Here is an 11998-nt window from a genome sequence, read left to right as displayed (position 1 = left end):
TCAACAGTGGCTCTTTGGATTTGGCGATTTGGTTGGATTTCTCTACAAAAGGGCACTTTTTCCAGGACTTCAAGCATACTTAGAATAAAATATGCACGACTGACAGATACAGCCGTAGTGTCCCTGAGACCTAAGGAAGGCAGAACTGGAGAGAGGTTGTGAGACTCCACTGGAAATTGTCCTTTGTTTCCCTGGAGATCTGCTAGGATGGTTCAGACGGAGTTCCAGCTGGTGGAAAGGGCTAGGCTAAGAAACCTCTAGTTGCCCTTTCTAGACTTGTAATCCTCGAAAACTGGAAATTAGGAAGAGTTCATTCATGACCTTGAAAAAACCGTTTATAAAACTATATTATAATGCATCAGTAAAACGAGCTGGAAAGAGGGTTTATGTGAAAGTTCATGTGAGAAATGCAGCCATTAGCACACATGCCATTCCCCACCCTGACCCCAGCAGGAATGTGTAAATTGTAACATATGGAATGTAAGCTCTGTTGAGATGTTTCATAAATCTGCCTGGCAATGAGCATCATGAGGCCCTGCATGAGAACAGGCCCCAGAAAGGGAAAGATGGTGAGTGTTGGACCTAATAAGGTCTAACTTTAAACCATTAGTAAGCTTCAAATATGACAATCAAAAAATTTCTACACAGTGTTCTTTAATAATATTGATTATTTCCTGACAAAAGGGCACATATTTATGGGACCCAGCCCAGGAACCAGGCATATGTCCACCCATCCATCCATCTCTCCATTCAAGAAATATCTACAACAATGGCAGGCCGTGTGCTAGGCACTGCGGGTACAGTAGAGAACAAGAGACACCGTATGGCATGTAGGAAAACAGATATTGAACAAATAATAACAAAAATAATTTTACAGTCACAATTTTGATCAATGCCATAAAGGAAAATAAATAGTGCAGGCAGTCTGCCAAACTTTCTGCATGGATTATCTCATTTAATCCTCGTAACAATCCTCTGCTGTAGTTGCTACCATCAGCCCCATATTAGAGATGAGGAACAGAGTCATGGAGGTCGACGTGTCTTACCCAAGGTCACGCAGCTAACGAGTGGAGGAGTTAGAATGCAAAGTAAAGCAGTGTGAGTCCCCAGCCCAAGTTCCTGACACTATGCCTTTTTTTTTTTTTTTTTTAATGACCTGGGCAGAGAATGGAGGGTGCTCATTTGGATTTGAGGGTTAAAGAATATATCTTTCAGGATGTGATTTTAGGCTAAGCCTCAAGGATAAGTAGGAATTAATTAGCCAAAAGAAGGTAGCAGAAGTATTCCAGAATTAGGGAATAGCATGTCAAAAGGCTCTGAGCAGGAGCGTGGTTGGCCGTGGATCTTCTAAGGGAAGCCAGTGAGACAGGCGTGGGGGTGGGCGAGAGGGGCAAGGCTAGAGAGGTAAAAAAAGGGTCAGGGCAGATGGGACTTTGTAAATGCTGTTAAGAGTCTTCAACTAAATCTGGAGCAAAGTGGGAGCTCCTGGAAGATCTAACTTATCTGGAACTGAGTGGTGTTGCTCCATGCACAACTGCTACAGCCAGGGAAGAAGAAGTACTCTCTGCATGGGAGACTGAGCCCTCTGCTCGGCTTCTAACTCACCCCTCCTTTCCACCATCTTCTTTAGGAATAAATGGATCCCACCTACTTCTTTAACAAACTTCTGCCCTCTGGTGCAGTTAAAAGACAATGATATCAAGAAAAGCCTGGCAAATGCAAAAGTTCATTCAGCACTGAGATCTGCTTAATGTTAATAATCTCAATTACTGCCATAAATTTTGGCATTGCCCAAAGTGTAGGACCCCATTAAGGTTTAAAAAAAGATTCTCCCCAAATTTCCATGTTAAAAAATGGCAGCATTTCCCTACACTCCTAAGAGAGATACCCTATTATTCTGTGTGTTTGTTTTTCAGTTCTTTCGCTTATTTATTCACCAAAGGTTTGTACACCTATTGTGTGGCAGACATGAAAGATACCAAAGTAAATAAGACCAGGGTCCCTCTGCTCACAGAGCTGGAGCCTGATTCCAGGGAGGCACTCACACCACATGATGCCATCATCCCCTGTGGTAGGCAGAATAATGCCACCACCCTAGGTACTCCTGCCCTGGTCCCTGGAACCTGTGAATGTGTTACCTTACATGGCAAAAGGGACTTTGCAGATGTGATGGAGGTGAGGATCTTGTGATGAGGAGATTATCCTGGATTATCCGGGCAGGCCCAAGGAAAAGTGGGAGAAGGAGGCAGGAGGATCAGAGTCACAGGTGTGAGAAGAGAAGTGGGGTGAGAACGATGTCATTGCCGGAAAGGGCCACAAGTCAGGGAATGCAGGCAGCTTCGGGGAGCTAGGAAAGGCAAGGAACAGATTCCCCACAAGTGCCTCCCAAAGGAAATGCAAAGCTGCCGACACTTCAGTTTTAGCCTCATGAGACCCATTTGGGACTTCAGATCTCCATAACCGTAAATAAATTCTCCATAACCGTAAATAAACCATAGTAAATTTGTGGAAATGCATTGCACCAGCAATAGAAAACAAGTACATGCCCCACTCCAGCCAGGACCCAGCCCAAACAGGCACCCTCTTAATCCCTCCCAGTTTCCCCCTGGATTGTGACCCCACCTGCATTGCCATATATACTTCTCAACCAGCAGTCCAGATACCTACTTCCAATCAACCAGTGCGAAGCAACTCACTTGCTGTCCTGTGGGGTCTGTATGACAATTTACACTTGATTGTGACTCCACCTACATTGCCATATATACAGATATTAATTACAGGAGTATTTTTGATAACTCAGATCTAGGTTCTTAAAGTAGTTTTGCCACTTAAATTGCTGTTTGTCCTTCTGCAAATCACATACATCTCTGAGCTTTGATGTCTTCAGCTCTAAAATGAGAGTAATAACATCTACCTCTAGGGTTATTGTGAAGATTAAATGAATTAGACACAAAAGCATTAAAAATAGTGCCTGTCAGTTAGTAAGTGCTCAGAAGTTTTAACAACAGTGATGATTATTGTTATCATTATTATTCCCTACAGGGTTTAGCGTGAGGCGTAAAAGTCCATTTTTGATCACTCTGTTTACAGTGCGGGAAACACACTGGAGAGGCCAATTGACAGGAGCCAATTGGGGGAAGATTGAATTAGGTTGATGACGGTTGAAATGGAAAGAAACAAACTTGAGAAATATTGCAGAGGTAAAAATCAACAAGGCCTGTTGAAGTGCATATGGGGGTGAGGATGTGCCAAGGATGACAGGGTGAGAAGCCTCACGATGACACTTTATAATGCCATGTTAACACAATATGAAATAACTCCCTTTGTATTTCTGCTTCCCTCCTTCCCTTCCACCATCTTTTCCTACTGTGATAGATCTTTTCCTTCTTTCCAGAATAAAGGAACATCAGAAAAATAAAAAGCAGGACCAAAAGAGGCAGCCAGTATAGCAGCATAAACTGTCTGGCAAAATATAGCAAAAACAGGAGACTTTTCTTCTATTTGAATTTTGGCCTCTTGGTGCCAGTATGTGAAGAAAGCACTGTAATTAGAATGAGGGGGTGCAAGACAACAGAGGGAGAAAAATAAATAGAATTAAAGTGTCTTAATTGATTTTTTTAAATAAGTAGGTAACATAAACAAATGAGGTTGGATTATTATTATTATCATTTTAATGCCCATAATGAGATTGGGCTAAAGGTATGGGCAGCAGGCTGAGAAGAGAGGACCCAGGTCCATTGTGGTTGTTCAGAGTAGAAAATGGGGCAGAGACTGATGAGAAAGAGGAAACATCTGGAGATAGAGTCAGGAGAGATGGTTTCTAGCCCCGGCTTTGCCACCGACGAGCATTTGAGCATGGCAAGTCCCACAACCTCCCTACTCAGCCTACTCTGCAAGGAATCCACGAGATGAGATGGCATGTGGGTTCGTGGACTCTGTAACGTTCTGGGGAGTCGGCCCCACCAGCTTGAGGGTGGCCCCAGAAGGGCCTTCTGCCTGTGTCCTCCCAAAGTGACTCCTATTAAACGCAAAGTGTTTCTGAGCTGGCCTACCAAGAAACGCTGGACACCGAAGTGTCATTTCTGCATGCAACAAAATACCTCTTTTTTTTTTTTTTCTCTTCTCCTTCTGCACAGGTCTATGACTTGGCTGTGCTGAGCAGAAGGGAGGTAGGAAAGGCACACTTTGAAAGTGTAGCAAGCCTTTGAGCAGACTGAATTCAATTTTGGATACAAATGTGGAGGAAAGAAGCTCCTTGGCTCCCCGCTCCTTGCTTACTGAGGCGTGGTGCGATGCTCCATTGAAAAGGCTGCTGATCTCACCAGCGCTGGGCTGATAATGACCAGGGGGAGCAAGAGGAGGCTGGCTGAGCAGGAGGAGGAATGACCTTCCGGAGCACGCCTGGGAAAGGCTCTGCCAGGCCCTCTGCACACCCTGGACAGAGGGCAAGAGCCTGGAGAGCGGCTGTGTCCCAGCTGTGCCCGAACATGCTGCGCGTGTAGCCCCTTCCCTCAGCTTAGGCGTGCTTTTCTTGGTCCATAAAATGGAAGAACAGGCATAGATCATCTCTGAGGCTTTTTCTTTCCAATATTTTATGATTCTGGCATTTGGAGCACCTACAGATGCTGGAGAGGAACACCAGCAAAGAGTATATGATAAAAATTGACACAACTATTGGGAGGGGAATTTGGTATTAGCTTTCAAATTTTTTAATGGGCATACTCTTTGGCCCAAAAGTGTCTATTTTTGAAATGTAGTCTATGGAAATACTAGCTTAGGTACACGAACATGGATGTTTATAACTGCAGAACATCAAAAACAATTTATATGCCCATTAGGAGGGAAGAGGTTAAATAAATCTGTTAGGCAACCACTATAAGGAGTGCAGATATCTATGTAGTGAAAAGGAAAAAATATCTAAAATATAACTTTACTTGAAAAAATTAGATAGTTGAATAAAACATCTTGTATGATCACATTTTTTTCTGAAATAAAATTCAGATATGTGCAATATCACATTTGTCAAATTATATATTTATATGGAGATAAAGGCAGAAAAGGTGGAGAAGATTCCACATCAGAATTCTAAGTAAGAGTGCTTCCCACTAGAGTTGCATAGTTCAGTAGGGTAGTCGCAAGTCACATGTAGCTACTGAGTACTCAGAATGTGGCTGGGGAAAGAGAGGAACTGAATATTTAATTTATTTAATTTTAATTACTTTATATTTATTGTAAAAACTGGTACTTGGCTCAGTTATCAGAAACCTTTTAAGTATGTTTGCAACAACTTGAGCATGTGTACCTACTTTTTAAATGTTTCATGAAATATAAATACAGATCCAATTAAAGTATTTCCAATGAAACGTTAGCATCCAAATTGAGATGTGTTGTAAGTGTAAAATACACACCAGATGTAGAAGACTTAGTACCCAAAAAATGAAAAATCTCAATCATAATTTTATATCATTAATAACTTGATAATGTTGATTACATATTGAAATAATATTTTGGATCCACTGATTTAAATAAAGTACATAATTAAAATTAATTACATCTGTTTCTTTTTACTTTTTTAATGTGGCTGCTAGAAAATTTTAAATTACATATGTGGCTCATGTTATTAATTATATTATTATTGAACAGTGCCACTCTTGGGAGTATGGAGGAAGGGGCTAGACTTTACCTTTCTACCTTATATACTTTTGTATTGTTTGATTTTGTTACAGTAAGCATGGGTTACTTTCATAATTTGCAAAGAACAATAAATGATTTTAAATTGTTAAAATAAAAAGTTAATTTTTGTGCTATATTTTGATATACTAAGAAAATTACTGGAAAAAATATTCCCTCTAATTTATTTCTTTTGTGATGGTGTGTCAGGGTCTCAAATAAATGTTTTGCCATCAGTTTATTATAAAATGGAACTTTCACTGTGGTGTCTCTGTGATTTACCAGCAGTTTCTAATTGCCTGACCCTTTTTTTTTTTGATTACTTCTATCCTCAACAAGGATACCTCTGCCTGACAGCCATCCCAGCTGTGTTGGAAAGGGATTGTTTCTCAGAGAGTAGGAGTTAAGCCCAGGAGAATTAGAAAAAAAAAAAAGAAAAGAAAAGATAAATAACCCTTTAAGAAATCTCCCCTCTTCTCTCTAGTTCCCTCCTTCCCCCATATCATGATTCCCCAAAGCTTTAGGGATCTATAGTTCTAGGCTGAACTTCCTACCTTACTAAATGACAAGGCCAGGATGTTAACGTTCCCCACACGGACACGTCTGCATTATACATAAAGATGTCTGTGCTACACATAAACACGTTATGGCTTTAACAATATCACTTTCAAAGGAGCACTAATCCTCTGAAGTCATCGAATCAGAAAACATTTGCTTCTCAGTGTCTCCTGTCTGAGCTGTGTGTGTGAGAAGCAAGAGAGAAGCAGGGAGGGAGGGAGGGATGGATGGAGGAAAAAGGAATAAAGAGAAAGAGACTGCACTTTATAAAACCCTACTTTGCAGATAGTTTTTTAAACTGTCCCTTTGGTTTCTTATTTGTTATGGTGTCAATCTCTGACACTATTTACCCTCTGCTGAAAAAGTGGATTATGTTCTTTCTATACAAACTTACAGATATACGGATAGCTCCAATCAGCATTTTGGGTATGAAGTGATTGAGCTTGAACGGATGGCACAGGGTGACTTGGGCAGAGAAAAATATCAGCTGCAGTTCTCATAAAGCTCAGGAAATAGCGCTGTGTCGACGCTCCCCCAAACCCTGTACTACCTGTATCATAACTTCCATCTCCCTAGATCACAGTCACCTGCTTTTATTTGTCTCCCCTGCTAGACTGAGCACTCCCCAAGACACCTGTAGCCCCAGCACCTAGCACAGGGTCTGGCAAATAGTAGGCTCTTAATCAAAGTTTGTTGATTACTCCAAGAAAGAAAGAATGAAGGCACGAACAGACCTACCCTTTTAGGGTCAGCCATTAACTAAAAACATTACTAAAATTAGAGTTTCATTTCAAAGATGGACTTAGAAAAATTTCCATCTTGTTAGCGCTATCATTCATTCAAGATATATTTATTAAATGCCTATTGGGGGCTCTAAACTGACTAAACGAAGGTTAATTTAAATACATACACACACAGTCCCTGCCCTGGTGGAGTTTGCAATCTGGGGAGGGCAGGAAAGCAGGGGTCAGACATAAATAAATTAAATAAAAAATTACAAATTGTAATAAGTTCTCCCATGGATACGATCAGGGAATAGACGGGCTACACCAATTTAGCCAATGTATCTCTTCCCTGAGGAAGTGACATTTAAGCTGAAGTATAGAGCATGAGGAGTCAGCTATTACACTATTTATAAAGCAAACGCGGGCAGGGGAGCGGTGTCCGCTGTCTTTGTGACTCGCTGCTGAAATGTGCTATGAAATTCTAACCTGACTTGATTCATTTGGGTTTTAGAGCCCGTGCTAATTTGCATGCCTGGCTGGGTGTCACTGTCTGTAGGAACCCATGTGTTCAGAGTTTAAAGAGAGCGACTTCCCTTATGTGAAGGGCATGTCATTATCAGGGGATGCTGCGAGAGTGGCCGGGGCAATGGCAGCAGAGGGCTGGTGAATTTCCCTTGCTTCTTGGCAAAGCTGTCTCATGTCCCTTCACATGAGCCCCAGTATTTCCCATCTGCTCTCACTTTTCAATTTCTGCTCTAAATACACATTTTTGTTGACAGTAATTACATGTGGTGGGGGTTCTGGGGATTCACAAGGAAGAGAACTCTTACTTTTCACCGTATACTCCTTGTCTCCCTTGGGTGTTTTTAACTATCAACGTTTTATAAGTTATATTGTAAAACCAGTAAATAAAAATGGTAAACTACCTATGCAGTTTAATATGTTTAACATGCCAGCCTGTGACCATTGGTGAGAATTAGTTTTCTTTTCTTTTCTTTTTCTGATTACTTTTAAATTTATTATTTATTTATTATTTATACATAATAGATGTACATATTTTCAGGGCACATGTGATAATTGAATACATTCATATAATTTGTAAAGGTCAAATCAGGTAATAGGCTATCCATCACCTTAAATATTTGTCTTTTCTTTATGCTAGAAACATCTGAATTATTCTCTTCTGGTTATTTTGAAACGTACATTAGATTATTACAAACTGTAGTCACCCTACTGATCTATCGAACACTAAGACTTATTTCTTCTATCTAGCTGAATACTTGTACCCATTAATCAAAATCTCTTTATCTTCTTTTTCTGATTATTAATGTAATACAGTATAAGCTCAATACAATCAGATATGGAAAACTAAGGAAAGAATAAAATTCACTGTAAACTTAATCACCCAGAGATCGCCACTAATGATATTTTGGTATATTTATTTCCCAATGCCTTTTTTAAAAATGGGATCAAATTCTCCATGTTAATTTATGACCTGCTTTTTAATTCAACATATGTAGGAACCTTTCCGTGGCAATAAGTGCTGAGCTTTTGAATGGGTATATCATAACATATGCTAACCAATTCCCTTTTGATGGACATGCACGTGGCAATTTTCACCATATAATTAACTTTTAACCTAATATTTGTGAATTTTTTGTGTCTGTCACCATCCAGGGGTTTCATCTGATTCTTCAATATTCAACAAACAACAGTGATTATTACTTGGTCATGAAAAAGTAAGATTTTCTTTGCAAGTACATAGGCAAATAATTCAAACAATGTTCTCTTGGGTACAAACTTGATATGTGAACATCTCAACTGACCAAATCAAGTTCAGGATTGTTTCATAACTTCACAAAAGAATTTAAATAGCAAATTTCACCGGAGTATCAGCTTCTTGCAAGGTTGGGGGTGGGAAGTGAGGAATGATGTCTCTGAAATACCTAATGCTTCATTTTAAAACTGGCTCACGTTTGTTGAGGGGGAAGGGCTGTGGCTGGAGTTACTACTTTGATCACAGCTGTTACCATGTGACACAAGTCAGGTAGGGGAGGAATGTGTGGTAAGAAGCAGAGTTCCAGGATCAGAAGTGGGTAGGTTAGGAGGATGCTGGCTGTCAGAAGCCCTCACATGCCAGGGCTTGAAAAAAGGGAAACTCAACAGATTACTCCCCAACAAAACAGACAGGTTTGGCCATCATCCTGCTAGATCAGCCCGTCTGTCTTCAAGCCCGCAAAAATACACAAAGATCCATTCCACCTTCAAACCTGACATTTCCCTTAGTTACAATCCAGTGATTTCCAAAAAAGACTCTATTTTCTGTTTCTTTTCAGCTGTAGCAACCTGCTCTCCCAAATAGCTTCTTTATCTGGTGGGGTAATTACGGTCTGTGACTAACAGCTGCGGTTCATAAACAAGAGTTTTACCGTTTGGGTCAGTAGTTCTTGGTCTTTTCTGAAGGGCAACTCCCCCAGCTGATATCAGCATTAAGAGAGACACCTCTTCTTCAGCACTCCCAGTTGGTACTCACTAGCGCAGTTTACTGTTTGGAGGATTCTATTTTCCCATTATAAGAGAGGTCACACTTTTATTAAGGTTTCGAGATCGGGCATCTAACACCAAAACATAGTTCTGGATGTTGGTATTATAGTTAATTAAATTTTCCCTTTGAGTTTTTTTCATATTCCAAAGAGTCCGCAATCAGCATGCACTTCTTTTATATTTTAAAAAAATGCCTTTTCAAAAAGAAATTCATAACTATAAAACTTTTAGAAAAAAACACAGGAGAAAATCTACAGGATCTAGGGTTTGAGGAGGAAAGAGTTCTTGGACACAACACCAAAAAAACACAATCTATAAGAAAAATCAGTAAATTAGACTTCATCAAAATCAAAAAACAATTTTGCTTGGGGAAAGACCTTGTTAAAAGGATGAAGAGACAAGCTACAGAGAAAATATTTGCAAGCTACACATTCTGACAAAGGACTTATAAAGAACTCTTAAAATTCAACAGTGAAAACAAACAATCTAATTAGAAAATGGACAAAAGGTGTGAAGAGATTTCACTGCTCGGTATGAATGGCAAATAAGCACATGAAAAGATATTCAACATCACTACCAATAAGGAATATAAATTAAGATCATGAGGTGATATCACAGCACACTTATTAGAGCAGCTGGATTAAGAAATGGTGGGCTGGACCCCGTGGCTCATGCCTGTAATCCCAGCACTTTGGGAGGTTGAGAAGGGATGATCACTTGAGGCCAGTGGTTTAAGACCAGCCAGTAATATAATGAGACCCTGTCTCTGATACAAAAAATGTCTGGCACTGGGACACTGCTGCTTGCCACCTCCCCATCGCTCTGCAGCTCTGAGGGCCAGGGCTCCACGTGGCCAGTTAGAGGGCACACTGCTGGGGCCAGGCCCGCTGTGCTGGTATGTGGCCAGCGGACCCACGTGCTGCCACCTAGATTACCGTTACTTACGTGACCATGATTGGGTAATTTTTGAATCCCACTGTTTTTGATTGGATGTTAAAGCTTGATGTTGATTGGATGTTAAAGCTTGATGTTGATTGGATGTTAAAGCTTGTTGTTGATTGGACGCTTTTTGAGTCCTACCAACGGTATAAAAGCAGGAGGAGACCAAGGAAGGGGGATGTCAGAAGGGTCAGAAGATGGGAAGAGAGCTGTAGCAATAGGTGTGCTGAGCCCTCTGTAGAAGGATAAAGACTGTTCTCCCACTCTTTGTGTGCCTCTCGGTTCTTTCCCTGGTCAAGAGCTATAACACTAGCTGTATACATTTCGGCAACATCTCTACAAAAAATAATAAAAAATTAGGTAGGTGTGGTGGTGCATGCCTGTAGTCCCAGTTACTCAGGAGCCTGAGGCGGGAGGATGGCTTGAGCCCAGGAGTTTGAGGTGGTTGTGAGCTAGGCTGACGCCACTGCACTCTAGCCCAGGTGACAGAGTGATACTGTTTCAAAAAAAAAAAAAAAAACCCAAAAAACAAAGCAAAAAATAAAATAAAATTTTAAAAGAGTAGTGATGGCAGGATGCAGAGAAACTGGATCATTCATACATTGCTAGTGGAGTACAAAACAGTACAGACACTCTGGTAACTAGTATGGTAGTTTTTTTAAAAAAAAAAACCTAAACATACTTACCATGCGACCCAGCAATTGTTCTCCTGGGAATTTATCCCAGAGAAATAAAAACACCTACAAAAAAATTAAAAAGCCCTGCACATGAATGCTCAGAACAGCTTTATTTGTAAAAGCCCAAATCCAGCAACAGCCAAAATACCCTTTAATAGGTAAATTATTAGACAAACTGTGGTACATCCACACCGTAGAGTACTATTCAGCAATAAAAACAGCAACCCAATGACATATGCAACAACATGGATGGACCTCAAGGAGCATGACACTAAGTGAAAAAACCAACCTCAAAAGGTCACATACTATGTGATTCCATTTATAGACCAGTCTCGAAATCTTGAAATGACAACATCACAGCAATGGAGAACAGATAGATGAGTGGTTGACGAGGGTTAGGGTTGGTAGGGAGAAGGGGGATGGGTGTGATTACAAAGGGGTGGCATGACAGAGATCATGTGGTGATGGAATAGTTCTGTGTCTTTGCTACACTGTGGTTACGCAGCCTGCACCTGGGATAGAAGGGCATAGAACTCTACCCACACATTGTACCAATGTCAACTTCCTGGTTTCCATGTGTACTATAGTTATGTAAGATTGTAACCATTGGGGGAAACTGAGAGTGCACAGGATCCCTTGGTACTATCTTTGCAACTTCCTGTGAACCTATAATTATTTCAAAATAAAAAAGTGTTTTCAAAAAGCCATTCATGCTTATGTAGAATATGTAGAATATGCAGAAAAATATAAAGAAGGCTACCTTTAAATTCTTAACTGTTTTGGTATTTGTTTTGGAATACTTGAATTTATTGCTTAATTTTTGTTTTTTTATTTTTTTCCAAGATATAATTCAAATAACATAAAACACCATTTTAAGCATTTTTA

Source organism: Microcebus murinus, chromosome 4 (genome assembly GCF_040939455.1).
Source record: "Microcebus murinus isolate Inina chromosome 4, M.murinus_Inina_mat1.0, whole genome shotgun sequence".
Taxonomy (NCBI): Eukaryota; Metazoa; Chordata; class Mammalia; order Primates; family Cheirogaleidae; genus Microcebus; species Microcebus murinus.
The sequence above is the reverse complement of the archived record's forward strand: the minus strand, read 5'-3'. Positions refer to the sequence as shown.